Genomic DNA, 26,116 nt, shown 5'->3' with positions numbered 1-26,116 from the left:
TAGGTACCCAAAAAGCGTAAGATCTCTAGAAACAGAAATATGTGTGTGACATTTTTATTGATAAATGTAAATCATTATGTAAAAAAGCATTCCTCTGTTACGTACCTCTATAGAAAGACAGATGTACACCCAAGCCGTAACGATCCGCAGATGAATTAAGCTCCAACTCAGAATTGATTTTTCCATTGAAACAATGTTATCTGCGGCTATTTAGACTTCGGGCCAAGCCGAAAAGCCTGTCTGACCCATAATATAGCAGAACGATGGCGTTAATAGTTCTGTGGACACTAAACAATGTCTATAACAGATTCTTTCTGTTTGAGACCAAGGGAATGTGGAGCGAGGAGGAAAACCAGAAGACTGGCTTCAAGGTATAGCTCCAGACTCGTCTGTAAAGCTTTGGAAAACCTCCCCGAGCCTCAGTTTCCTCTGTAATAAATTACAACTAGTTACACAATGGGTATTCATTGAGTACCTACTATGCTATTTTAAAGAATTGACATGGGTCTCAGTGACTTAATAAACATAAAAACACTGTAAATTTAAATTTGAAAAACAGATGAGAAGTATCGTTATTGAAACATCTTTTTCTTCAGGAAAATACTCCTAGCTTCAATTTTGGAAACCAAGACCTATCTTCCGCAGAACCGATTTGGCAGTAGGAACCCTTGTTTCACCTCCTGCATTGAACCAGTGGGGGGTCGCTCTGTCTCTCCTAAACAGTCAGCAGTAGCTGGAAAGGGAGGCCAGGGGACCAGGATTTCCCACTTCCAGACAGGCACTCAGTGCCCCCACAGTCAGCTGCCTATCTTAGGGGGAAGGAGGGAATTTGAGGAGCTGACAGGGTAGGAGGACCACAGCCAGGACAGATTAAAATGAGAGAGACACTTTGGAAACCAGATATTAAAGCTAAGATTGCCTGCTTCTGTTCATAAAATAGGCTAGTTAACGATTTTTGAGATTGTTTCTAAATAATGCCTTACACTGGATTGGGTTACTGGCAAATAATTAAATCCCATTCTAACCTTCATTCCAAGTCTGCCTTTTAACGCTTGCTGCGCAGTGCCCAGGTAAAGATCTTTGTACATCCATTCCATCCAGATTTAGCCAGAGCCTAGACCAGGAGAAAGCTGAGGATTTCCTTGAGCACTGGGAAAGACCAGGAATACACCAACAGTATTAACCGTGGCCTTAGGATCTCTGCCGCAGTGTTCAGTGACCTAACTGCCTGCCTCCATTCTTGACTCTCCATGATGTTCTCCAAGCTGCTATCAGGTGGACAACTAGCCCACGAGCCTGCTTAAACCCTTTCACTACTCCCTGAGGACAATAGCATTGTTCTCCAGACTTGACGCATTTATGTGCTGCCTTCATCATCATTGCTGTATCTCTGCATCATCTACTGCTATTATTGTTTTTCCTTAGCTTACTGTTTTACTTAAATAAATTTATTTTTTAAAAACCTTTCCACCCAGCCGGCGTGGCTCAGTGGTTGAGCATCGACCTATGAACCAGGAGGTCGTGGTTCGATTCCTGGTCAGGGCACATGCTCAGGTTGCAGACTCGATACCCGGTGAGAGGGGCATGTGGGAGGCAGCCGATCAATGATTCTCTCTCATCATTGACGTTTCTCTCTCTTTCTCCCTCTCCCTTCCTCTCTGAAATCAATAAAAATATATTTTAAAAAAAGTCTTTTCATCATGACATTAATGAAAAACCCTTGCCACAAATAAAAGTAAACTGTTAAAATAAGTACACAATGAGATCAAAACAATCTTGGCTAGATACCCTTGCCTGAGCCAGTTTTTAAGTGGGAAAATTTCCAGATGTTAAAGAAGTATTAATAACATACTGATACCAAACTGAAATTTTTTCTTGATTTAACAGGAGGATTAAATGCTAATTGAAAAGGGATTAAATTTCTTACTTTTCGATTCAGTGTTATTTAATGTCAGGTCCCTGAACAACCTAAATTCTCCCATGAACCACCATAGGATGAATTTAAGCAGCAACCAAGACCTTTCATTACCTGAGCCTTGCTTGACTCTCATTTCTTCTAGATACTAACCCTTACCTTTTGTCCTCTGTGCTCAGCAATGCCTGAAGGTAAATGCTGTTCCAAGCCTGGGCACATGCTGTTCTTACTGCTTAGAATGCCCTTTGCCCTTTGTCCGCCTGAAACTCCCATTCAACATCCAAACCTTTGCTCAAATATCATCTGTGCACGGTTCAGTGCCCACCCTCTCCCCAACACTTCCCTATGACTTTCCTACCTGTGCTTTTCTCTTTTCAAGGTCTGTGGCACAGCCGTGTCATTATTTGTTAACATGTGACTCCTCCGCTAAACTGAACCCTAAGCTCCTAGCACAGTGTGTGGCTCATAATTCATGCTTAGCGACTGTTGATTAAACTCAATTAATGGTCTATTTCCAGCTCTTCCAGTGTAACAGAACTTCGTAACATCTGTGCAAACCCAGCATCTGTCAAGGTGGGCTGATATGAACCTCAGAAAGTATACTGCCTTAAAGAAAGGTATCCCCTTTCACTGTGGTGGACAGAGTTCATGACCACTCAGGATTTACTATGTTATGTAGAACAAAGCTGGAAGAGAAAGGCCTTGAGGACATTGATTTTGTAAGAAATAGAAAACCTGCTTCTACTACCCTATTGAACTTTTCATGCATCCTTCATTGTCCCTCAATTGGTTTTCCATTTCCTGTAGACTGCAAGTGACAGAAAGTGACATTGTTCTCATGTCTTTGAGTCACAGCTTTCCCTAATTCTCATCCCCAACCCCTCCTTCAGCCAATTTCACTATATTTTGAAGCCAAAGATTCTTGACATGTAAAATTAAAGTAAGAGTTGGTGAAATGTAGTTCCTGGAAATAATCATCCAGGAAAAAGAGAAAAAAAACCTAGAATTGTATTTTATCATGTCACTTCTCATCAAACAACGTATCAGGAAATGAGACTAGAGTTCAGACCTGCTAAGAATACCCTGTTCTATTCCTAGCTTCCCATGTATTCACTGCCTTTCCTTCATCAAGGACAATTCCTTAGCCCTTCAGCACCGGAGGGCTGGCCCCTGTGTATTAACCACACCCAGAAAACTTTTCAAAACATAGATTCCCAGACTTATCAAATCAGAACCCCTGGGGCTGGAGCATAGAAATCTATTTAAAAACAAACAACTCCACAGGTGATTGTGTCCACAGGTAGTTCTGAGTGTGTTTTGGGACCACATTATCCTAAGAGTCTCTCCTAATGTGATTTTTTTATTGGACCAGAAACCACCTGAAACAAAATCACATAAGGTAATTTTTTAAAGGGTAGATTTTTGGCCTCACTGAGTTCTACTAATGATGTGCTACGGCCTAATATATACATTTTAAGAACACCTCCCAAGGGGATTTATATATGCACCGAACAGTTTGAGAATCAATGACCTGGGGCAGAGGTCTCAAACTCAGATGCCTCATAGGGGAACAAGAAGGTAATGAAAATGTGAAAAACAGTCCCAAATAATACAGTAGGGAGTAATAAAAACTGTAGGTAATTGAGGAGCCCTAACCTTTCTAAAGGAGGCAGCCAGCCACCCCTCAGCTGCAACCTGCTGTTAACTCATGGGGATGTAATTTTTCAAAGGAAGCCAGACTATAGATTTTTTTTTAATAGAAACAGGTCCTTAAATGTTGACAACTAACTCACTTTTTTCCAGCTTTATTGAATTACTAGAGGCCCGGTGCACGAAATTCGTGCATGGGGTGGGGGTGTCCCTGAGCCCAGCCTGCACCCTCTCCAATCTGGGACCCCTCGAGGGATGTCCAACTGCCTGACTAAACGGGCAGTTGGACATCCCTCTCACAATCCAGGACTGTTGGCTCCCAACAGCTCGCCTGCCTGCCGGCCTGCCTGATTGCCCCTAACCGCTTCTGCCTGCCAGCCTGATCACCCCCTAACCACTCCCCTGCCAGCCTGATTGATGTCTATATGCTCCCCTGCAGGCCTGGTCGCCCCCAACTTCCCTCCTCTGCCGACCTGGTCACCCCTAACTGCCCTCCCCTGCAGGCTTGATTGCCCCCAACTGCCCTCCCTTGCAGGCCTGGTCCCTCCCAACTGCCCTCCCCTGCTGGCCATCTTGTGTCCACATGGGGGCAGCCATCTTGTGTGTTGGAGTGATGGTCAATCTGCATATTACTCTTTTATTAGATGGGATAGAGGCCTGGTGCACAGGTGGAGGCCAGCTGGTTTGCCCTGAAGGGTGTCCTGGATTAGGGTGGGGGTTCCCTTGGGGCATTGGGCGGCCTGGGCAAGGGGCCTGTGGTGGTTTGCAGGCTGGCCACGCCCCCCGGTGACCCAAGTGGAGGCCCTGGTATCTGGGGTTTATTTATCTTCTACAATTGAAACTTTGTAGCCCAGAGTGGAGCCAAGCCTTCTGCTAGCTCCGTGGCAGCACCCATTTCTGTTGGGATTTATGTATCTTCTATAATTGAAACTTTGTAGCCTTAAGCGGAGGCCCGGGCCAGCCAGGGTGTGCAGAGAGCTTGGCTTCCTCCATCACCAGGGAAACACAAGCCTCCCTCCTGCTCTCTCCGTGGCTGCAGCCATCTTGGTTAGGTTAATTTGCATACTCACTCCTGATTGGCTGGTGGGTGTGGCTGGTGGGCGTGGCTGGTTGGTGTAGCGGAGTGATAGTTAATTTGCATATTACTCTTTTATTAGATAGGATAATAGACTAGAGGCCTGGTGCACGAAATTCATGCACAGAGGGGGATTCCCTCAACTCAGCCTGCACCCTCTCCAATTGGGGACCCCTTGCAGGATGTCCGACTGGGATCAGGCCTAAACTGGCAGTCAGAAATCTCTCTCACAATCTGGGACCGCTGACTCCTAACTGCTCACCTGCCTGCCTGCCTGCCTGCCTGATTGCCCCTAACTGCTTCTGCTTGCCAGCCTGATCACCCCTAACTGCCCTCTCCTGCAGGCCTGATGTCGCCCCCAACTGCCCTTCTCTACTGGCCAATTTGGTTCTGATTGGTTGGTTCCTATACCAGCATCAAAAGCTCCACCTCCTAGGCAGCCATTGGCTCCCCACAGCACCCAGATTTGGTTCTCATTGTTCGGTTCCTATGCCAATCAGTGTCAAAAGCTCCACCTCCTAGGCAGCCATTGGCTCCCCACAGCACCCAGATTTGGTTCTCATTGGTCGGTTCCTATGCCAGTCAGCATCAGAAGCTCTGCCTCCTAAGCCGCCATTGGTTCCCCACAGCACCCACCTTTGGTTCTGATTGGTTGGTTCCTATGTCAGTCGGCATCTCCAAGCCTATCTCTGGGCCTGATCAAAGAGGCGGGGCTTAACAGCAGCCTCCCCTCCCCCCTCCCCCCCCCCAGCGGAGGCCGGGAAAGAAAGAAAAGCCTGGCTGCTGGTGAAGATCAGAAAGAAAGAGGGAGAGAAAGAGAGAGGTAAGTACACTGATCAAACAGCTCCCACTGAGGCTGCAGATCAGACCCTGACTCACTTCCTGGGTCTCAGCCACCTGAGCAGACAGCGTTGGGTCACCAGGCTGTAGCTGGGCAACCCAGCGCTGACTTCCGGATGGTCTGCGTTTGGTCTCAGGCTTGGCCTCTTCCCAAGCCCCAGGCTTTAGGCTTGGGAAGCGCCCCAGCCCCTCTGATCGCAGGCTCGGCCCCTCTGATGGTCGGCTGGGAGTGACCTGGGTGCCAAGAAGGTTCCCGGGACCCAGGTATGTATGCAAATTAATCGCCATCTTTGTTGGGTTCATTTGCATACTCACTCTGATTGGCTGTGGGTGTAGTGGAGGTACGGTCAATTTACATGTTTCTCTATTATTAGGTAAGATTAGAAGCCCGATGCACAAATTCATGCACCAGTGGAGTCCATCGGCCTGGCCTGTGGGCTGGGGTCAAAACCAGCTCTCTGACATCCCCCAAGGAGTCCCGGATTGCGAGAGGGTGCAGGCCCAGCTGAGGGACCCCACCAGTGCATGATCAGGGCCAGAGAGGGATGCCGGAAGGCTCCAGGGTGTGTCCAGCCCATCTTGCTCAGTCCCCATCTGCCAAACCCCAGCAGCAAGCTAACCTACTAGTCGGAGCATCTGCCTTCTAGTGGTCAGCGCACATCATAGCGAGTAGTTGAGCGGACTTAGCATATCATTAGCACATTACATTTAATTGGTTGAATGGCTTACTGGACACTTAGCATATTAAGCTTTATTATATAAACTGATATTTATACACAAGATGATTTGATATATGTGTACAGTTTGCCTTTGAGTAACATGGGGGTTAGAGGCATCAACACCCTCATGCAGTCGAAAGTTTGCATATACCTTTTGACTCCCCAAAACTTAACTACTGATAGCCTGCTTGTTAACTAGAGCCTTATTGATAACATAAATAGTTAATAACACATGTTTTCTATGTTATATGTCCTATATACTGTATTCTTACAATAAAGTAAGCTAGATAAAAGAAAATATTACTAAGAAAATCCTAAGAAAGAGAAGATACATTTACAGTATTTATTTAAAAATTTACATAGAAGTGGACCCACACAGTTCAAACCTGTGTTGTTCAAGGGTCAGCTATACATTGTGAAAGGATCCCCCCCATCAAGTTAATTGAGTAAATCACATTTTTGAAACTAATCTGCAGGCACCTGGCCAGAGGGCTGGGTTGAACATCATACTATGCACTGAAAGGTTGCAGGTTTGATTCCCTGTCAGGGCGCATACCTGAATTGAGGGTTTGGTTCCAGATTGGAGCACGTACAGAAGGCAACCAGTCAGTGTTTCTCTCCCTCTCCCTTCCTCTCTCTCTAAAATCAATAAAAATATACACTTAAATAAATAAATAAAAATAATCTGCAGGCTCAGTAGGGCTGGAGGATCACCAGTTTGACATTTTTGGATTAGGAAATGTCCATGCATTTGTTGTAGGAAAGTATTAACCAGAAGTACCTCAATGCTAAGTAATAGGAGGTGGCATAGGCCTGTAGCCATAGCAAGTACAATGACTCTAAGGTGCAGCTAGAAAGAGCTAGAATAAGTACATATTGTAAAGGAGAGATAGCCACCTAATTTGAAAGCAAGAAGACAAGATAGGGAAAAAGCACTAAAAGATAATGAATGTAATAAAATAAATTTTAGAAACCTTACTGGGACAATAGAGATGCAATAATGATAACTATGTACAGTGTTTGACTTATTAAGTAGAATGGTTTATATCAAGTGGATTAGCAGCATCATGTGACATATAGTAGGTACTCATCATGAAATATATATCTGTATATATCTATATCTATTGGTACAGATATAGATATAAATATAGATATATAGGCGCCCTTATTTTCTCTTTTCTTAAGCCTTCGTTCCGTTACACTAAAATTCAATAGGCGCTAAAAGAAAAAACGAGCTCATGGCAAAAAGCTGATGAAGTCCCTTGATACTCGTGTGTGTGTGTTTCTTTAAAGACAACTGATAATATTTCTATGAGGTAATTAAGAAGGTGGTGATGACAGAGTGATTGAAGTGCCTCATAAGAAATGTCATTTCAAAATACAAAAATGTCCTTGCATCTCATTATTGGCTCTCTTTCCTCTACTGAGGGTTCAGTGATTCTAAGTCCTGTGCCAAGGAAGTTGCTAAGCAAATGGTCTCGAGAATTCTTGTGGATGATTCTGAAAAAGCTAACAATTCTCTGTTTAGGCAGGTTGGATCATTGACCTTTTTAAAAAATTGTCATTTTATATTTTAAAAACAATGTGATGGTTATGTGAAAAAAATTCTTTACAGTTTTAAAGACTGATAATTTTATCACCTTCACATACCCTTCAGTCCAGTTGTTATCCCCGTGTACAGTACATGCTTTTATCTCTGTGAGCTTAGTGTTTTCTGTTTCACTTGCCATAATAATCCAAGGGCCTACAGCAGTTCTTTGCACATAGTAAGTCACTCAAATATCTGTCCAGGAAATAAATGAATGAAGTTCTGAAGTGATACATGTACAGTCAATTTTGTATTCTGCTTTGCTCACTTCTATTATGTCATGAATCTTTTATGTCTCTACAAACTTCAAACAAATCTTATTTCTTTACCTGTTTTGTTCATTTTTCTTCTAATTATAAAATCAGAAAAATATGAAAGCCTAGAAAAAAAATGTCTTAATCTCACTCCAGAAACAATCACTCTTTACTTGCTGAGATATTTCTTGTAGTATTTGTTACATAAAACTTTTTCTTTAAATGTGGAGAGTTTCTATGCAGATCCTTTCATTTGATGTGACATTGCTAGTGTTTTCCTATGTTATGGGAAACCCACTGTCATCATTATTTTGTTTTATTTATTGTTTTTGAGAACAATAGTTTATTGCTTTTTCATCCAAAGCTTTGTGAATTTATATTAAAAAAAGGGGGGGGGGTGGCTAACCAGTTTGGCTCAGTGGATAGAGCATCAGCCTGCGGACTCAAGGGTCCCAGGTTCGATTCCGGTCAAGGGCATGTACCTTGGATGTGGGCACATCCCCAGTAGGGAGTGTTCAGGAGGCAGCTGATCGATGTTTCTCTCCCATCGATGTTTCTAACTCTCTATCCCTCTCCCTTCTACTCTGTAAAAAATCAATAAAAAATATAGAGATGGAAAATAAAAAAAGGATCAAAGTTTACAGACTTACAGACTGCTTGGTTCAGACTCAGAATGCAAGATGTGAGAACCTGGTCCACTATGGTCTATGCCAGGGGTGGGCAAACTTTTTGACTCGAGGGCCACAATGGGTTCTTAAACTGGACCGGAGGGCCGGAACAAAAGCATGGATGGAGTGTTTGTGTGAACTAATATAAATTCAAAATAAACATCATTACATAAAAGGGTACGGTCTTTTTTTTTTTATTTCAATAGTTTTATTCATTTTAAACATTTTAACAAGAAGAATGTAAACACTAATTATTATAATTTGAAACTTCAAAAAATGGAGGAATCATAGCACAATAACATACCTTATATTGAAGATGGCAAAGGCAAAATAAAATTGCCTAACAAAGGAAAGGTACAAAAGCCTTTCAAATTAAACTTAAATATAATAAAATAATTTAAAACTAAAACAAATAGAAAAGAACAAAATGTGTAAACAGTAAATTAAACATTTTCTTTAGTGCAGCTTCCAAATTATGCCCGGGATGTAGATGTAGATGGCAATGTAGACTGGGTTGAAAGGTTTTTGGTCTTTAAAACATCAACTTCAGTGGGAACAGTGTTGTTGGTCTCCTTTTTAGCTAATGCTCTGATACTGTGCTCTCCAGGGGCGTGTCTCCCTACATCACCACGATAACGTGTCTACGCATTCCCAGGGTGATGTCGGGGGACGCGTCCGCGGGCATTACAAGGAGCCTCTGGAAGATTGAGAGGTTGTTCCTTCTACTGAATGGGCGGATATAAATCTGCCCACTCAGAAGAAGGAGCTGCGGCTGTGTTTCCCGACGTTGCCATGTTAACACTGCTGCTGGTGAAGGAGCGGAGGGGAGAGCAAGAGAACCCTCCGCTTTTTCGGCTCCGTTGGCCGGACAGAGCAGCCAAACGGGCCGGATCCGGCCGCGGGCCGTAGTTTGCCCACGGCTGGTCTATGCACTGGAGTCTGAAACAGCTCCGCCAGGCTTGCTTTATAGCCTTTACAGATGCTGCATCCCATTCACGCCATCTCACAAGACATACTGGGTCATTAGTCCACGTCACTGGAATTTACAGAGGATTTTTGGTAGGGTTTTTTGGTTTTGTTGTTTTCTTTTTTTTTCTTCCCCTCCTGCTATAAAATGAAATTTTCAGTTCATTTCTGACAAAATAAATTGATCAATAAATTCACTTTGTTCTGCTTCTACTTTACACGAAGCTTCATATGCAACTCAATACCTGTCACGCTGCATTTTCTTTTCTGCTATTAGTGCTTGGAGTTGCTGCTGTTGGGCTTCTCTGCTCTGCTATAGATTTGAGCGAGCTTCCGAGCACAAATGGCCTTTATCTCCTCATTTTGTCCTTCTTTTGCAAGTTGGTCAACAAGCTCAATTAAACCACCAACTATTTTCTTTTTTTTTTAATTTCTTTATTGATTAAGGAATCACATATTTGTCCTCATCCCCCCATTCCTATCCCAAACCCCTCCCCACACATGCCTCCACCCCCCTGTTGTCCGTGACCACTGGTTAGGCTTATATGCATGCATACAAGTCCTTTGGTTGATCTCTCCCCCTTACCCCCACCCTCTCCTACCTTCCCTCTGAGGTTTGACAGTCTGATCGATGCTTCCCTGTCTCCGGGTCTGTTTTTGTTCATCAGTTTATGTTGTTCATTATTTCCCCTAGATGAGTGAGATCATGTGATACTAGAAATACACTTATAAAGAACCGAAAATGAGACAAGCAATAACAGTTATGGTGAGAGGCAAATGAATCAGTCTTTAGTGAGTTTCTTTCTGGGCCAACAGTTCTTTTGAGTCCCAATTTCAATGTCAAACAGTTCCTTATGTGTACATGTCACCAACTATTTTCTGAAATTGGCTAATTTTGTCCACAAAGTTCTTCCACTCTCCCTTGAACTCTGTGGTCTTCAGGGTAACTTCTGGGTCCAGATGGGTTCAACTCATCACAGGGCAGCCCTGCTTCACCCAGGATGTCCTTGACCAGAGCTGTTTCCCTTCAAGCTTCCCTGCCAGCCCATAGCAGCCACGTGTTGCCTGTCACCATTATTTTATTAACTGCATATTATCCCAAGTTTTTGGATATACCTAGAATGTTGACATTTCAGTTCTTTTTAGTTTTTGTCATAAAATGTTTCACAATAAATGTCTTTGTTTATAGACTCTTTGTCTACTTTGTAGACTATTTCCTTAGCATATATTTCTGGAAGGTAAAAATAAATGCTAGTTAATTGGAATATTTCCAGGAATCTATGTCATATGGGTATATTTTCTACACACTTGTATAGCTCAGCATGTCTTTGTTAGTTTTCTTACAAATAAGAAGAAAATTGACAAGGCATAAATATCTTTCCCAAACAAACTCAGTTACCTATCACTTTATTCTCTTTGAGCATTTAATGTAGCAGAAATGAGAAACCCATGATATTTATATTTATCCCTTTGAAGTTTACTTGGTTTTCTTTCTTCCAAAATGGTTGACAGTTTTTTTATTAAAATATCTTGCCAGATATGTCTAAGTACAATTCATTTTTATTGAGTTTGCCAAGAATGAGATGAGTCCATCAAGCTGAGATTTTTTTTTTTTTTAAACAGAATTTTTCTTCAGAGATATCTTTGGTTAGTCCTTCTGTTACCATAATGGTTTCTTTCTTAGGTATACCATAATTCTTAAGTTTATCGCCCATATTAGGTGACTAGTTTATATCCAAACCAGGGCAGTTTTGAAAGTGAAAAGGGGAGCAGTTAACAACTACACAGGACAATAGGCATAAAACAAGAATTGTCTGGCCAAAACCGGTTTGGTTCAGTGGATAGAGCATCGGCCTGCAGACTGAAAGGTCCCAGGTTCGATTCCGGTCAAGGGCATGTAACTTGGTTGCGGGTACATCCCCAGTAGGAGGTGTGCAGGAGGCAGCTTATCGATGTTTCTCTCTCTTCGATGTTTCTAACTCTCTATCCCTCTTCCTTCCTCTCTATAAAAAATCAATAAAATATATTAAAAAAAATTGTCTGAGTACAAACTGAGACACACAGCCACCCCGACTATCCTTTTTCCATTATTTACAGATCTTGATTCTTGTGTTCTGTATCCTAAAAGATTTTCTAAAATTGTCTTCCATATCACTAATTCAGTGCTTTGCAATATTTATCATGCCTTGTGTGCTTCTAAAACATATTTGAAGTTTATTATAGAATTTTCAGTTTTTCTGTTTCCATGTTTTTCATTCCATCCTATATTGTTCATCTCAACATGTTCTCCTCTCGTGAATTACTCATCTTTCATAAAAGTCATGTTATTCTGCTTATTGTTTCAGTGTCAGTATCTTTGTGGTTTTTATCTAATTTTCCTTTGGCTTCCCAAATAAATCATTTTCCAAATGCCTTTTCTTTTCTTTGCCTGTTCTGCAGCATTTGTACAGGGCCCATGCTGTTTTGGTTTTTTTATCGGGTGGGTGGAGGAGTTCTTATTCTAGAACAATAAGAAATCTATCTACACCCTCTGTTTGCCAACAAACAGGCGGCATAGATTGATAATTGCCTTACTTTGAATTCGCTTGTGCTCTAGCTGAATCCCCTTCTAATAAATACAGCTGGACACGAAGTTGCTATGCACAGGCGCCTCAAACAAATCCCAGTCCTTAGCTGTCACCACCCATGTGGTGTTATGCCCTGCTGTGCCGACCTGGAATCTGCTTCTCCCCTGCTGTGTTGCTTTCTGATAATATGAACCAGTAGCTTTTTCAAAATATATAGCTAGGCTCCATTCTAGACCTCCTGGGTCAACATCATAGGAGATGTAGGTTTGTGCATGTGAAAGATAAATGCCCACCTGGTTGAGAATCACTGACCTGAACCAAAAGTTCAATATACTGAATGAAGTACATAAACAATAAAGACACAGCTGATGGTTTGCATGTCTACTAGTATGATTTCTGATTCTGCTACCTTCTATGATGCTTTTCTTGTGAAAATTGTATCTCTCCCATACACACTCCACTTGGAGATTCAGTTTTCATCTACAATAAAAATATCTATTTTTTTAATCAAAGAAGGGAAGTGGTTGAATATCATTCTGACTGCTTCAAAAAGCAGAGCCCATGCAGTAGAGGGGTCCTGGTGACTCTTCTCATTGAACTAAGTGATAGAAGGAAGGAGATGATAGTCATAGGAGTGAAGAGCCAGAGGACCCAGATTGCCTGAGTTTGAATCCCATCCCTACGAGTTACTAGGTATGTGTATTTACTGTGTAAATCCCTTCACCTTTCATGGCTTAGTTTCTTCATCTGTAATACAGGGATATTAGGATCTATTTCACTGAGTTTTGAGAAAGACTAAATGAAATGACTTACAGGAAGTGTTAAGAAATTCCTGATGTATACTATTGTGTTCAAAAAATATTAGCTACTGCCCTGGCTGGGTGGCTCAGCTGGTTGAGCATCATCCCATACACCAAAATGTTGTGGGTTCGATCCCTGGTTAGGGTGCATAAGAGAGGCAACTGATAGCTATTTCTTTCTCACATCGATGTTTCTCTCTCTCTCTCTCTCTCTCTCTCCCCCCCTCTCCCTCTCCCTCTCCCTCTCCCTCTCCTTCTCCCTCTCTCTATCTTTCTCCCCCTTCCTTTCTCTCTAAAATCAATAAAAACATATCCTTGGATGAGGGTAAAAAAAAAGAAAAGAAGAAATATTAACTACTATTAGTTCCAGACACAATTATCAACTTCATTTTTTTTTCCCTTCTGATTCTACCAGCTTGTAGTTTATGGAACATTCTTCCATTCCAGCAATAAGTTGATTGTGAATAAAAGTTTACAGAGTTTTGGGCTTTCATATTTTCATGTCTCATTTGATACTTCAAGTGGGAAATTGTAGAATGCTGCATCAGATCAGTTCCTGAGTTTTATTGGGATTTTATGGATAAGTCCTTGAATGGTGATCCATCACTGTAATTTCAGTTTGAACAGGCAATCAATCATTTCATTTTTGCCCATGCCTTTATGCTATTTCCTATTTCCTGCCTTGCCTACCTCATTTCTTATTCTATCTACTTCTATGACTTTGGTGTAGTAACTGGTTTGAAACATGTTGGTACTGGATAAGCTAGTGAAGTCCAGGAAGGAAGTTGTTCTGTGCGGTTCTAAAGGCCCCCATGGGTGATAGCCACGAGGTGGGAAGTTTAGCTCAAAACCAAGATCTTTCTAAGCTGTCCTAATGACTCAGTAAACAGTCAGATGGTGAGTGTATCAGTAAGTGCCGCAAAGGAAATAGAAACCACACCGGTTATTTGAGGAGAGAAAAGTTATTCCTATCTAATAAAAGAGTAATATGCAAATTGACCATACCTCCGCTACACCCACAAGCCACGCCCACCAGCTAATCAGGAGCGAGTATGCAAATTAACCCAACCAAGATGGCTGCAGCCATGGAATGAACAGGAGGCTTGGGTTTCCCTGGCAATGGAGGAAGCCAAGCTTCCTGCATACCCTGGCGGGCCCAGGCCTCCACTCAAGGCTACAAAGTTTCAATTATAGAAGATAAATAAATCCCAGATACCAGGGCCTCTGCTTGGGTCGCCGGGGGGGCGTGGCCACCCCATGCCCCAAGGGAACCCCCACCCTGATCCAGGACACCCTTTAGGGCAAACCAGCTGGTCCCCATCCGTGCACCAGGCCTCTATCCTATCTAATAAAAGAGTAATATGCAAATTGACCATCACTTCAACACACAAGATGGATGCCCCCATGTGGACACAAGATGGCCGCCACAAGATGACCAGCAGGGGAGGGCAGTTGGGAGGGACCAGGCCTACAGGGGAGGGCAGTTAGGGGAAAACAGGCTGGCAGGGGAGCAGTTAGGCATCAATCAGGCTGGCAGGGGAGTGGTTAGGGGGTAATCAGGCTGGCAGGCAGAAGCGATTAGGGGCAATCAGGAAGGCAGGCAGGCAGGCAGGTGAGCAGTTGGGAGCCAGCAGTCCTGGATTGTGAGAGGGATGTCCGACTGCCCGTTTAGGCCCGATCCCAGTAGGATCGGGCCTAAACGGGCAGTCAGACATCCCTTGAGGGTTCCCAGATTGGAGAGGGTGCAGGCTGGGCTGAGGGACACCTCCCCCCCCCATGCACGAATTTCATGCACCAGGCCTCTAGTATAATATATAATTAACTAGGTACAAAGTTGTTAGATGACTGGAAGAATGATAAGAGAACTCTATGGTGTGAAGATAGCAAATTCTGGAAGCAGTGACCATCCCTGGAGCTGAGGATCAGTAGGAAGAGGCTGGAATATTAACGCTAAGAAGCTTAGAGGACAAGCTCTGTGGAGCTGAAACTCAGATATCTGAGAAAAGGAAGTGCTGGCCATGGTGTCTCTGAGCTCCAAGGAGGGACCTAAGGGACTTGGATCCAGACCTCTAACTAGTAGGGTAAAGTGATTCGCAAGTGCTGGAAACGTTGAAGAGGATTTAGCGGCTTTCCTGGAAAGGAATGAAGGGATGAAGAAGCGTTGCTGGGGTGATGCTTAAGGGACCTCAGAAAACCCTTAGGAAGCAAGCAGAAAGCAGACAGGAGGAAGCCGCCTCCCCCTCGTGGCCTCTACTGGCAGAGCCTACCAGGATCTCCCTCTTTCTTCAACCTTGCAGTCTTTCCTTAGTAGCATCCACTGGAAGAGCCTACAGGAGCCTATCCCCCAGCAAAGCATAAATGTGATTTGTAGACTACTAGCTCTAGCATTCCAAAACAGAAGAGAAAGGTGGGTTTGGAGCTGAGAGACAACAGCCATATCTGGTACTCAAAGTATGAAGAAATAGTCATGATTGCTAGCATTCATTGCACCATTACTGTGTGCAAAGCATCATGCATTATCCCATATGATTCTTACTAAATCTTCTCTCATAGCAAATATTTCTATCCTCATATTATTGGGATTACTTGTTCAAGGTCACTTAAGGACTTTACTTGCTTAAGGCCATTCAACTAGTAAGAGGCACAGCCAGGAATCAAGTTCAGTCTTTGTAACTCCAAAGCCTCTACACAGCTCTGGCTCCTACAGTGAATGGCATTGGTGCTATAGTTTTCTTATGAGATGCATTTATGAGTAATTAACATCTCATTGCTCAACATTGTTTGATTTTGTTTTATTATCAATGAAATTAGTATTTCACAGCATTTAACTTAGTATGTTAGGCATGTGTGCCTCACTGCTGAGAGCTGTGGAGACTGGGCAATTTTCCAGTTCATCTTTACTAAACAGATAGTTGAATCCAACTACGAAATTTAGAAAAAATGTATTAATGTAAATTATTTGCTTTAGCCATCTACTTTGTCTTTTAGATTTTCTGGAACAATGCCTGGTTGCCAATTGACTTTATGCCACATAATGTCACTGTAATTGTTTGGCAAAATTCCTCCCTGGGCTACCTCATCACCAGAGGTTGACTCTCCTCAGTAGCCTCTCCATTTGCAAAGCAACTTGAATAAACTGATTATGCAACTTTGCCATAAATAGAAATCTCTGAGTTACAAGATGGATCTATGAAACAGGGTTGAAATTGGAAACTATCAGCCTGCTGCAGGTCTCTAGAGATCTCTATTTAGATAATACATTATTGCCCTTAAGAACAGGTTTGGGGCATCAATCATTGCCAAACCTTAATATACCCACTGAGTTCTGCAAAGGATTACTAATATTTGCACATATTTTGGTATTCTTCATGCAACAAAAAATAATTTTTGTCTTAATTTGTATTTATGCTTGAGACTTAAAAAACAATAAGAATTTTCTGACATAGAGAATTTGGTTGGAATACACAATCACTGTTATTCATCATTCAACATTTTTTTGATAGTTGAGACCTAGATCATTAATTATCTTAACGCCTTAGTTTCCACTCACCCACCCAACTCTGCCCAAACTCCCATTGATCACTTACCTGTACGTACTAAACGAGTTTTTGTTTTGTTTTGTTTTAAGACTGGACTGATATGGCCAATACTTAAAATCTAATCTCTTTATGGTCCCTTCTTCTGGCCTCGAAAATTACTGGAGTTCACTTGAGAGTTCTTTAAAACAAAGGATTTCCATGAAAAAAGTATATCTTTTACCATTAAATAATAATTATTATTCTTTAATGGTAAAAGAGAATAAGTCTAAGTTTGTGATATTTGAAAGACACTTTTTAAAGGCCCTTAACATCCTCATATTATAGATAAGGTAGATCATAAAAATACCATTCCTACATTTTCTAACAGATTCTTTCATAACTAAAAGAGGAATAAGTACAGTATGAAGATACACTAGAGCGTCTCATTTCCTTTAGGTCTTGGGTAGAAAGCATGAGCCTTTTTTTATATCTGTATAATAACAACAGTAAGTCTCATTTGATGAGGATTTTACCGTTTACAACACGTCTGGGAGGAAGGTATTACTCCCCCAAGTTACAAATGAAGTTATAAAGAAACTGAGCCTTGGGTAGACTATTTTACTGAGCAAGTATTAAAATGAAATTTTCTGATTTTAAATCCAGTCCTCTGTCATCTAAACCACTGCAGATTCAGAGATTCTTCTTCTGAAAACTTAGGTAGTGAGTGTGTGAGCAGCCGTGGCACCAACGGCACTAACTCTGAAAACTTTAATCACCAGGCTCTGCTGCATCAACAAAACCAAGGGTAGTCTATCAAAGATCCCCTAAGCAGAAAGTTGTGCTCTGTTTCATTAAATGATATATTCTTTAAACTGCCTTTAGATTACCCTTTGGCGTGAAAAATTTATCATCATTTGAAGCTGTTGAGATGGATAAATAATGGATCTTGTTTCCTTCTGGAAAAGATTGTTAGAATTTGCGGTATTGATCTTGCATACATATTCACATATTTGCCATTAGCTCCTCTTACTCTTGTGTAGCCTCTAGAAACCTTAAGCAACCCATCTAGGAAATATCAATTTCAAAAGGGGGGAAAAAATTCTAATTGCAGCCCAGGATATGGGAAAATGTGAGCATGTTCTTAAAAGAGTGAGTACATTGCCAAGGGTTATGGGAGCATTTTGAAATTGCCTATGTGTTATGAACATTTTGAATCCTTCTCAGAGGTTTTTTAAAAACATTTACAATAGTTAATTTAATATTGAGCCTTCCACTATTATGTGAAATTCAGAAAATATGTTCTATATTCATGTTGGGAGTTTACTGCAGAATTTTATGTGAGAGTCCACAAAGTTTCTTGAAAGACTTTTAATAAACATCTGGGAGACATTAGTGTAGACCTTAAAATTTTGGAGCTGGAGGCTCACTCATTTGGTATAAAAATGTAAGGCTAGCCATAAACATGCATATAAGAAATAATACCATTGTTTCTGAAGACTTACACTGAGTGGCCAGATTTTTATGCATTCAGAGATCATAATAATCTGGCCACTCAGTATATTCTATCTAATAAAAGAGTAATATGCAAATTAACCATCACTCCGCTACACCCACAAGCCACGTCCACCAGCCGATCAGGAGCAAGTATGCAAATTAACCCAACCAAGATGGCTGCTGCCACGGAGAGAGCAGGAGGCTTGGGTTTCCCCAGTGATGTAGGAAGCCAAGCTTTCCGCACACCATAGCAGGCCCAGGCCTCCACTCAAGGCTACAAAGTTTCAATTATAGAAGATAAATAAATCCCAGATACCAGGGCCTCTGCTTGGGTCGCTGGAGGGCATGGATGGCCTGCAAACCACCACAGGCCCCTCACCCAGGCCACCTCACACCCCAAGGGAACCCACACCCTGATCCGGGACATCCTTCAGGGCAAACCAGCTTGCCCCCACCCATGCACCAGGCCTCTATCCTATCTAATAAAAGAGTAATATGCAAATTGACCATCACTCCAACACACAAGGTGGCTGCCCCCATGTGGACACAAAGTGGCCAGCAGGGGAGGGCAGTTGGGAGGGACCAGGCCAGCAGAGAAGGGCAGTTGTGAACGATCAGGCCAGCAGGGGAGGGCAGTTGGGAGAGACCAGGCCTGCAGGAGAGGGCAGTTAGGGGTGACCAGGCCAGCAGAGGAGGGAAGTTGGAGGCGACCAGGCCTGCAGGGAAGGGCAATTGGGGGGGACCCAGGCCTGCAGGGGAGAGCAGTTGGGGGGGACCAGGCTTGCAGGAGAGGGCAGTTAGGGGTGACCAGGCCTGCAGGGGAGGGCAGTTAGGTGTGACCAGGCTGGCAGGGGAGGGCAGTTAGGGGCAAACAGGCTGGCAGGGGAGCAGTTAGTCATCAATCAGGCTGGCAGGGGAGGGATTAGGGGGTGATCAGGCTGGCAGGCCGAGGGGTTAGAGGCAATCAGGAAGGCAGGCAGGCAGGCGAGCAGTTGGGAGCCAGCAGTCCTGGATTGTGAGAGGGATGTCCGACTGCCCGTTTAGGCCTGATCCTACCGGGATCGGATCTAAATGGGCAGTCGGACATCCCTCGAGGGGTCCCAGATTTGGAGAGGGTGCAGGCTGGGCTGAGGGACACATCCCCCTGTGCATGAATTTCATGCACCGGGCCTCTAGTGTGTGTGTGTGTGTGTGTGTGTACACACACACACACACATGAATTGGTGCATGAATTCGTGCATGGGTGGGGTCCGGCCAGCCTGGCCAGGAGGAGGGGATAAGGGTGGTTGGCCGGCCTGCCTGCTGGTCGAACTCCTGGTCAAGGGGATAATTTGCATATTAGCCTTTTATTATATAGGATATACACTGAGTGGCCAGATTATTATGTGTTTGGAGATCATAATAATCTGGCCACTCAGTGTATGTCTTAAACAGGTAATAAATTTAATTTGGATCTCTAAACCAAAATGACTCATTCATTATTAATTATTATTATATAAATAGAACCTTAGCATGGTAGGTATCATATCCTGGGTCACATTAATCTCTATCTGTGATCTTGACCTTGTGGGGTGGGAGGGAAGCCACAGTACCCCATCTCTCCTTGCATGCAGAGCATTCTACTCCCACTCTGGTTTAGCAATACTGTCACATAGTTCCCTAGTGCCAATGGAGCAAAATATGCTTTAATTGGCTCTATGTAGAAAGTCATCACAAAAATGACATTCTCTTGTTGGAAAATATATTTAAAAGGCACATGATGCAGTCTATCACTGGACAACCCATTCTACATAATAAATAATATTAAATCCCTGAGAAATCATAAAATTCAGTTAGCTATTCAAGTCCTAAAATGGGAATGCATTAGTCAACTTAGTGATCTGTTGACTACTATTAGCACTCAGTCCCTGACATGGCCTCAGGACCCTTTATGATGAATAATATTTTATTCTGATCAGCTAACTCATTTTAGACTCTTCATCCAAATGGTAGGATGTTCCCATTCTCTTTTTATCTAGGTCTGTCACTTAGCACCTCCAAGGACTGCCCCTCCCACCTTTTGCATTAAGGAACTCCCTCTTTTCCTCACCTGATAATCAGCAAAATGCAACTGGTTACCATTTAGGGGAAAGTCTTGCCAAAGAACTATTGAAAGAGAAGTGCAAGCAACTTCTGACTTCATTCACCTTTCCGCTGTCCTCCTTATCGGAAACATTAAACATGAAGACGGGTAGGACATCACCCTTGCCCACAGGCTCCCATTCCAAGGGGGAAGTAAAAGTTCACTATCTACTAATTTCAAATCATTAGGATGATTGGTCTGCCACAGTTAAGGATGAAAACAGTTGCCTTGATATACAATTGCCTTGATATTACCTTAAAACTGTATGCATATTATGTAGTGTTAGAAATGTTTCCTTAAACCAAAGGCGTAAGTATATTAGTAATAGTTTACTTCTTTTTTAAAAATACTTTTATTGATTTCAGAGAGGAAGGGAGAGGGAGAGATAGAAACATCCATGATGAGAGAGAATGTTTGGCTACCTCCTGCACACCCCCTCCTGGGAATTGAGCCCGCAACCCGGGCATGTGCCCTGACCCAGAATCAAACCAGTGACCTTCTGATTCATAGGTCGCCGCTCAACCACTGAGCAATACCAGCTGGGCTACTTCTTAATTAGATGACTCGCATCTATATCTATTTCTTATTTCTGGGGCTTGCCAATCTGGGATATTTTAAAAAGCATAATAGAGAAGGTATCACCGGGACAACCAAAAGGGAGGTCTCTCTTGACTGTGCCAAAGATATGCAGGACCAGACAAGAAACCAGCTGTAAAGTAGAACAGTCAAAGGATTTGGGTTTGCATTTTATCATTTTACCTTATTACACATAAACAGTTATTGGTGGTAATAATTAAGCTAGCCAGTGCGCCCCCAGTTCAGTTGATTGATGGTTACCATAGATAAAAAAATAAAGGCATTTCTGCTGATGTAGCTTCAGCCCTGGGCTACTTTTGGTCTGTAGTGCATAATGCTACACTCCATAAGACAAAATAGGCTGCTGGGAAATTTTGCACTGCATTTTTAACGTACTATCTCCACAGCTGACATTTCAACATCATGATTGTTTACTCTCCTGGGAAATGCTGGCATCTTCTGCAAATTTCAGTGGCTGCTGAATAATTGCTGTTGGGATGTTACTTGCTTCTCATTTGCTGATTTAGTCTCCCACCTTATTACAAGTCTGATTTCTTTTCTGAAATCTGTGAGTTTCATTTGAAAGTTCTAAATAAACAAGGAGATTGATCCTCTTGGACTTGGTCATTTAGCAATACATTCATTCTGCTTCTTTCTTTTGGTGTCCCTTGTGTGCATTGTTCTATATTTTTAGATAAGAATTTGGGTAAAGAATGAAATCTGTGACCGAGGAACAAACTGAAGCTCCCTGGTCACTCTGGGAATTAAATAAACTGTTACTTCAAAGAACCTATGGTGACCTCCTCTAGCAGCACATTCTAATGCTTTGGTGCTTGGCCCCATGGGCAGGGAGGACTGTTTTTCTAATAATATGTCATAAATTAAATGTCATAATGTCAGTTTTTCCCGTGCCCTGACTGCATACTCTGACATCCTTAAATACTTCCTCTTCACACTAGAGCTTTATCTACAGATGGCTAGAATGTGTCACAAAATGGGAGTTAATACTGTTCACTTCTTAGAGTTATCATTGAAGGTGCCATATTCATCCTGAATTCACATTTACCCTGAGACAAACCATGGCCAGCCCGGGAGTTTTTTTTATGCATCTGACCCGTATTTATTTGTCCTGACTCCGCATTATCTTAAACAACATCGATTATATTGTAGGAAGTGGGAAGATCAGGAGAAAGACTACCAAATTGTCAATGAGGAGTCTCTGTGTTCCTCTGAAAAGAAGGTACTAGAATTCGGTGGGGCAGAACAGGATTAGAGGGAATGAAATATAATTCAATTAAATTCTTCCCATTTCAGTTCTAATGCCTCTTCCCTAAGAAACTCTTCCCTCATTCCCCACTCTAGGTTACTCTGGAATGCACTCTCTTTATACTCTTTACCTTAGGTTCATAGAACTTACCACTATATCATGAATTTACTTCCCTTCATTTTTTAAAAATAAATCTCATGAGGTAGTAAAACATAGTGATTGAAAGTATGTCTCTTGAGCCTGATTTTGAATCCCATCTTGGCTTCTTACCAGTTGCCTGACCTTCCTCAGTAATATGGGGATGTTAGTAGTTCCTACATCACAGAGGGTTGTTGTAAGGATTGAATGGGTTAATGGCTGTAAAACACTTAGGACACTGCTTTGCACACAGTAGGCATTCATCCGACAATCATTACCTATTATTATTTTTTCTTGTATTAACATATTCCTCACCTTAAGACTCTAAGCTCTGTGAAGACAGATGACATGTCTGTTTTATTCACTCCCATCACATTCCCAGTATATGTTACAGTGCCTAGCACATAATAGCAATTCAGCAAATATTTTCTGAATGAAATATAGTATCTAGAAACATGAGTTAGTTACTCTGGAAGTGAATATGACCTCAAACACCAAAAGATTAAATTGGCCTCTCTATAACATTATGTTGAGGTATTGAATGAACTAACTAGCCCTATTCTATCAAGATATTACAAGTAGCCCTGCACATGAATCTGTGTGCCAGTAGCTCTCTGTAGGGCCTGGCCACTTAGTGCCCGCTGCCCAGAGGCTCTCCGCGGCCCAGAGGCCCATCTGCAGCTGGGCACGGAACACTTGCCTTGTTGCCGGGGCGATGACACAAGCATTCCCACCCTCCCCGCCCTGCCCCCCGCCCCCCACACCGCTCCATGCTCACTGCCCAGAGGCCCTCTGCAGCTGGGGTGGAACACTTGCCTCGTCGCCACGGCGACAAAGCAAGCACTCCACCAGGCCACTCATGCTGCCCACTCTCAGCGGCTGCCCCACTGGGACTGAGGGACTCCGGTGGGGCTGAGAGGACTGGGCACTGCCATCTCGCGGCTATGGGTGCCGCCATCTTTGTGATGAGTGACGGTTAATTTGCATATTACCCTTTTATTAGATAAGATGATGAGCCCTGGCCAGTGAGACTCAGTTGGAGTGTCCTCCCATGCACCTAACTTGCAGAGGTGGGAACCTTTTTTCTGCCAAGACCATTTGGATATTTATAACATCATTCTTGTGCCATATAAAATTATCAACTTAAAAGTTAGCCTGCTATATTTGGTCAAACAATTAATTAACTCACCCTAATGCCTTGGCAGGGCCAGACCAAATTATTTCTAGGGCCTTATATGGCCCGCGAGCTGGACGTTCTCCACCCCTGAGTCCTAAAGGTTGACAGTTCAATTCAGGGCACACAGCCAAGTAGCAGATTCCATCGCAGGTCAGGGTGTATGTGGGAGGCAACCTATCTCTCTCTCTCTCTCTCTCTCTCTCTCTCTCTCTCTCTCTCTCTCTCCCCTCTCTTTCCCCTCTTCTCCCTTTCCCTCTCCCTGCCTCTCTAAAAAAAATCAACAAAAACATTTTTATAGAAGATATACTATATGAGGATATTTTAGGAAACATAATTTGATCCACTGATATCCAATTTTGCAGTAAAGAGCTGTGTCGCAATGGGTTTTTTAATAATAGCTAAACTGTCTCATTGTTTTAAGACAGTAGCCAAAGCAGCAAGCTCTTTGAATATGATAATGGTTCCTAGTGCGCAGTAAGTACAGTCACTTGCCATTATTGTGCTCCTATTAAAGGAAGCCCTTAGCTTTTTGTTTAAACAGGAGAGAAAGCTATAATAAAGCCACAAGGAGGTAAATGTTCGGATGAAGAAATTTAGAGAGCCCGATAGATCAAGAGCAAGACAGAGACAGGTGGAAGTGAAAAGGAAGCACCCAACAGGCTTGGATGGAGCCCGAGGTAGCAAAGAAAGACAGCTTTCCATCGGTCAGCCACCCCAAAATAATTATTGAATGTGTCTTACAGTCACAAAATTAGCTCTTGAAGCTTTCAGTAGAAAGATAAATTTTAATATATGATTTAAAATCAGACATCCTGAGTCCATGAGTCAGTCAGCCAACAAACACCATCAAACATTGGCTCTGAGGATATAGTGAGGATCAAGTGCCTGGGCCCTCTAGAAACTTTCATTTCAGTAGTGAGAAAATATTCAACAAGTAAGATGATTTTTGTATTGATCAGTGCTCTGAAGAAGATAAAATTGTTCTGTGGAGAAAATGATGCATGTCATGGTGGGTGGTCAGTGGGGAGGGTGCTAATGTTCCACAGAAAGCCCAGAAATTTGAGCTGAGCCCTGAATGGTGAGAAAGAATCAGTCATCTGGGGGAAGAGTGTTCCCACTTTGCATAAAGAAGGGTCAGCATATACAATGTTAGAGAAAATGGCTTTGAGACCACACAGGTGGAGCAAGCGAGCAGGGCCAGATCATCAGGGACAAGGGGTAAAGAGTTTACATTTTGCTTTCATTGCAGTGGGAAGCTATTAAAGTGTCTTAAGCAAAGGAATGATGTGCATTTAGATTTTTAAAAATATCACTCTGCCTGCTCTATGTAGAACTGATTGCCAGGCAGGCAGTGGTGGAGGCAGGGAGACTAGTGAGGGGCTGTCACGTTAGCTCAGGTGACAGATGGAGGCTCACTCCAGAGGCGGTGTGATGATGAAAGCGATTGAATTCTCGACATATTTCGGAGTGAATGGGACTTAAGGATGGATTGATGAGTGACATGAAGGGAAAAAGGGATTAAAACTGATGTCTTAGTTTTTGGTTTGAGCAATTGATGTGCATGATGGTACAATCATGGTGGCTTGGGAGGACTTTCAGGGAAGTGGATTTGACACGGGTATCTGGAGTGGGCCTAAGAGGAAAGAACACAGGAGTCTCTGGACGTGGTAACTTTCAGGTGCCTAACAGGAATCCAAAGGGAGATATCAAGAAGGCAGTCAAATATGTAAGGTCCGGGTTGGAGAATAAAGGGCACACATGGTATTTAAGTTTAGTAGATTGGAGTGTCAATAAGAAGAGGAGAGGCAAGGACAGAGCCCTGGGCTACCTCAAATGTATAAAATGACACTCTGAGAAGAAGCAACTGGCGAGGTAGGAAGGAAATGACATATGAGATTGAGAAGCATAGAGGATGACGTGTTTCAAAAGTAGACAACTGTGTCAAATGGTATCTAGAGGTTGAGTTACAGGTAGAATGAAATCAGCCTTTGATTTCAGCAGTATTTGTCATTGATTGTTTTAATAAAAATTGATGGTAGGTTTGAAATCCTAATAACGGAAAATGAGTAGATAGAAACTTTTTTTGTTGTTGATTTTAAAGAAAGAGACATCAATTTGTCGTTCCACTTATTTGTGCATTCATTGATTGTTTCTTGTATGTGCTCTGACTGGGGATAGAACCCACAACCTATAGGGACAATGCTCTAATCAACTGAGCTACCCCACCAAGGCCAAGGAAGTAGAAACTTTAAACATCAATAAATATTCAGACTTGTGCTGAAGAGAAGGAGTGAAATATGGAATAGTAGCTAGAGGAGGAAAGTGGTTGATATTAAGGAAATTTGTAAGCCAATGGGAGATCCCAGGGGAGAGAAACTGCTGAAGCCAATTCCTAGTACAAGGTCAGTAGGGAGGTGAGAGAGAGGAATGAAAAACTGCCTATCATTTCTACAACTGGAAGTTGCCAGACGCTTCGGGAACTCATTCTGGGCTTGCCTCGCTTCAGTTCAGAGCAATCTGCACTTCATTTCCTTGAGAAAGTTAAGCATCTTCACTCTTCACCATATACACCAGTGGTTCTCAACCTTTCTAATGCAGCGACCCTTTAATACAGTTCCTCATGTTGTGGTGACCCCCAACCATAAAATTATTTTCATTGTTACTTCATAACTGTAATTTTGCTACTGTTATGAATCGTAATGTAAATATCTGTGTTTTCTGATGGTCTTAGGCGACACTGCTAGCGACCCACAGGTTGAGAACCGTTGCTGTAGAGCCTAAG

General features: G+C 42.6%; 1 protein-coding gene and 1 pseudogene across 3 annotated transcripts in view; one reads left to right on the top strand and one right to left on the bottom strand.

The window, feature by feature from the left end:
* The window catches only part of GRIN3A (glutamate ionotropic receptor NMDA type subunit 3A), a 149,882-nt gene that overhangs the window by 15,453 nt on the left and 108,313 nt on the right, over positions 1–26,116 (top strand). The gene's annotated exons all lie outside the window — the stretch shown is intronic.
* On the bottom strand, positions 9,924–13,789 carry LOC308249559 (intraflagellar transport protein 20 homolog; annotated as a pseudogene). Its single transcript has 3 exons — positions 13,733–13,789; positions 10,545–10,681; positions 9,924–10,085 (listed from the first exon to the last, which is right to left on the bottom strand). The product of its transcript is annotated as an intraflagellar transport protein 20 homolog (transcript).

This window comes from Plecotus auritus (assembly GCF_963455305.1).
Source record: "Plecotus auritus genome assembly, chromosome: 5".
Taxonomy (NCBI): domain Eukaryota; kingdom Metazoa; phylum Chordata; class Mammalia; order Chiroptera; family Vespertilionidae; genus Plecotus; species Plecotus auritus.
This window is presented reverse-complemented; position numbering and strand designations above follow the sequence as displayed.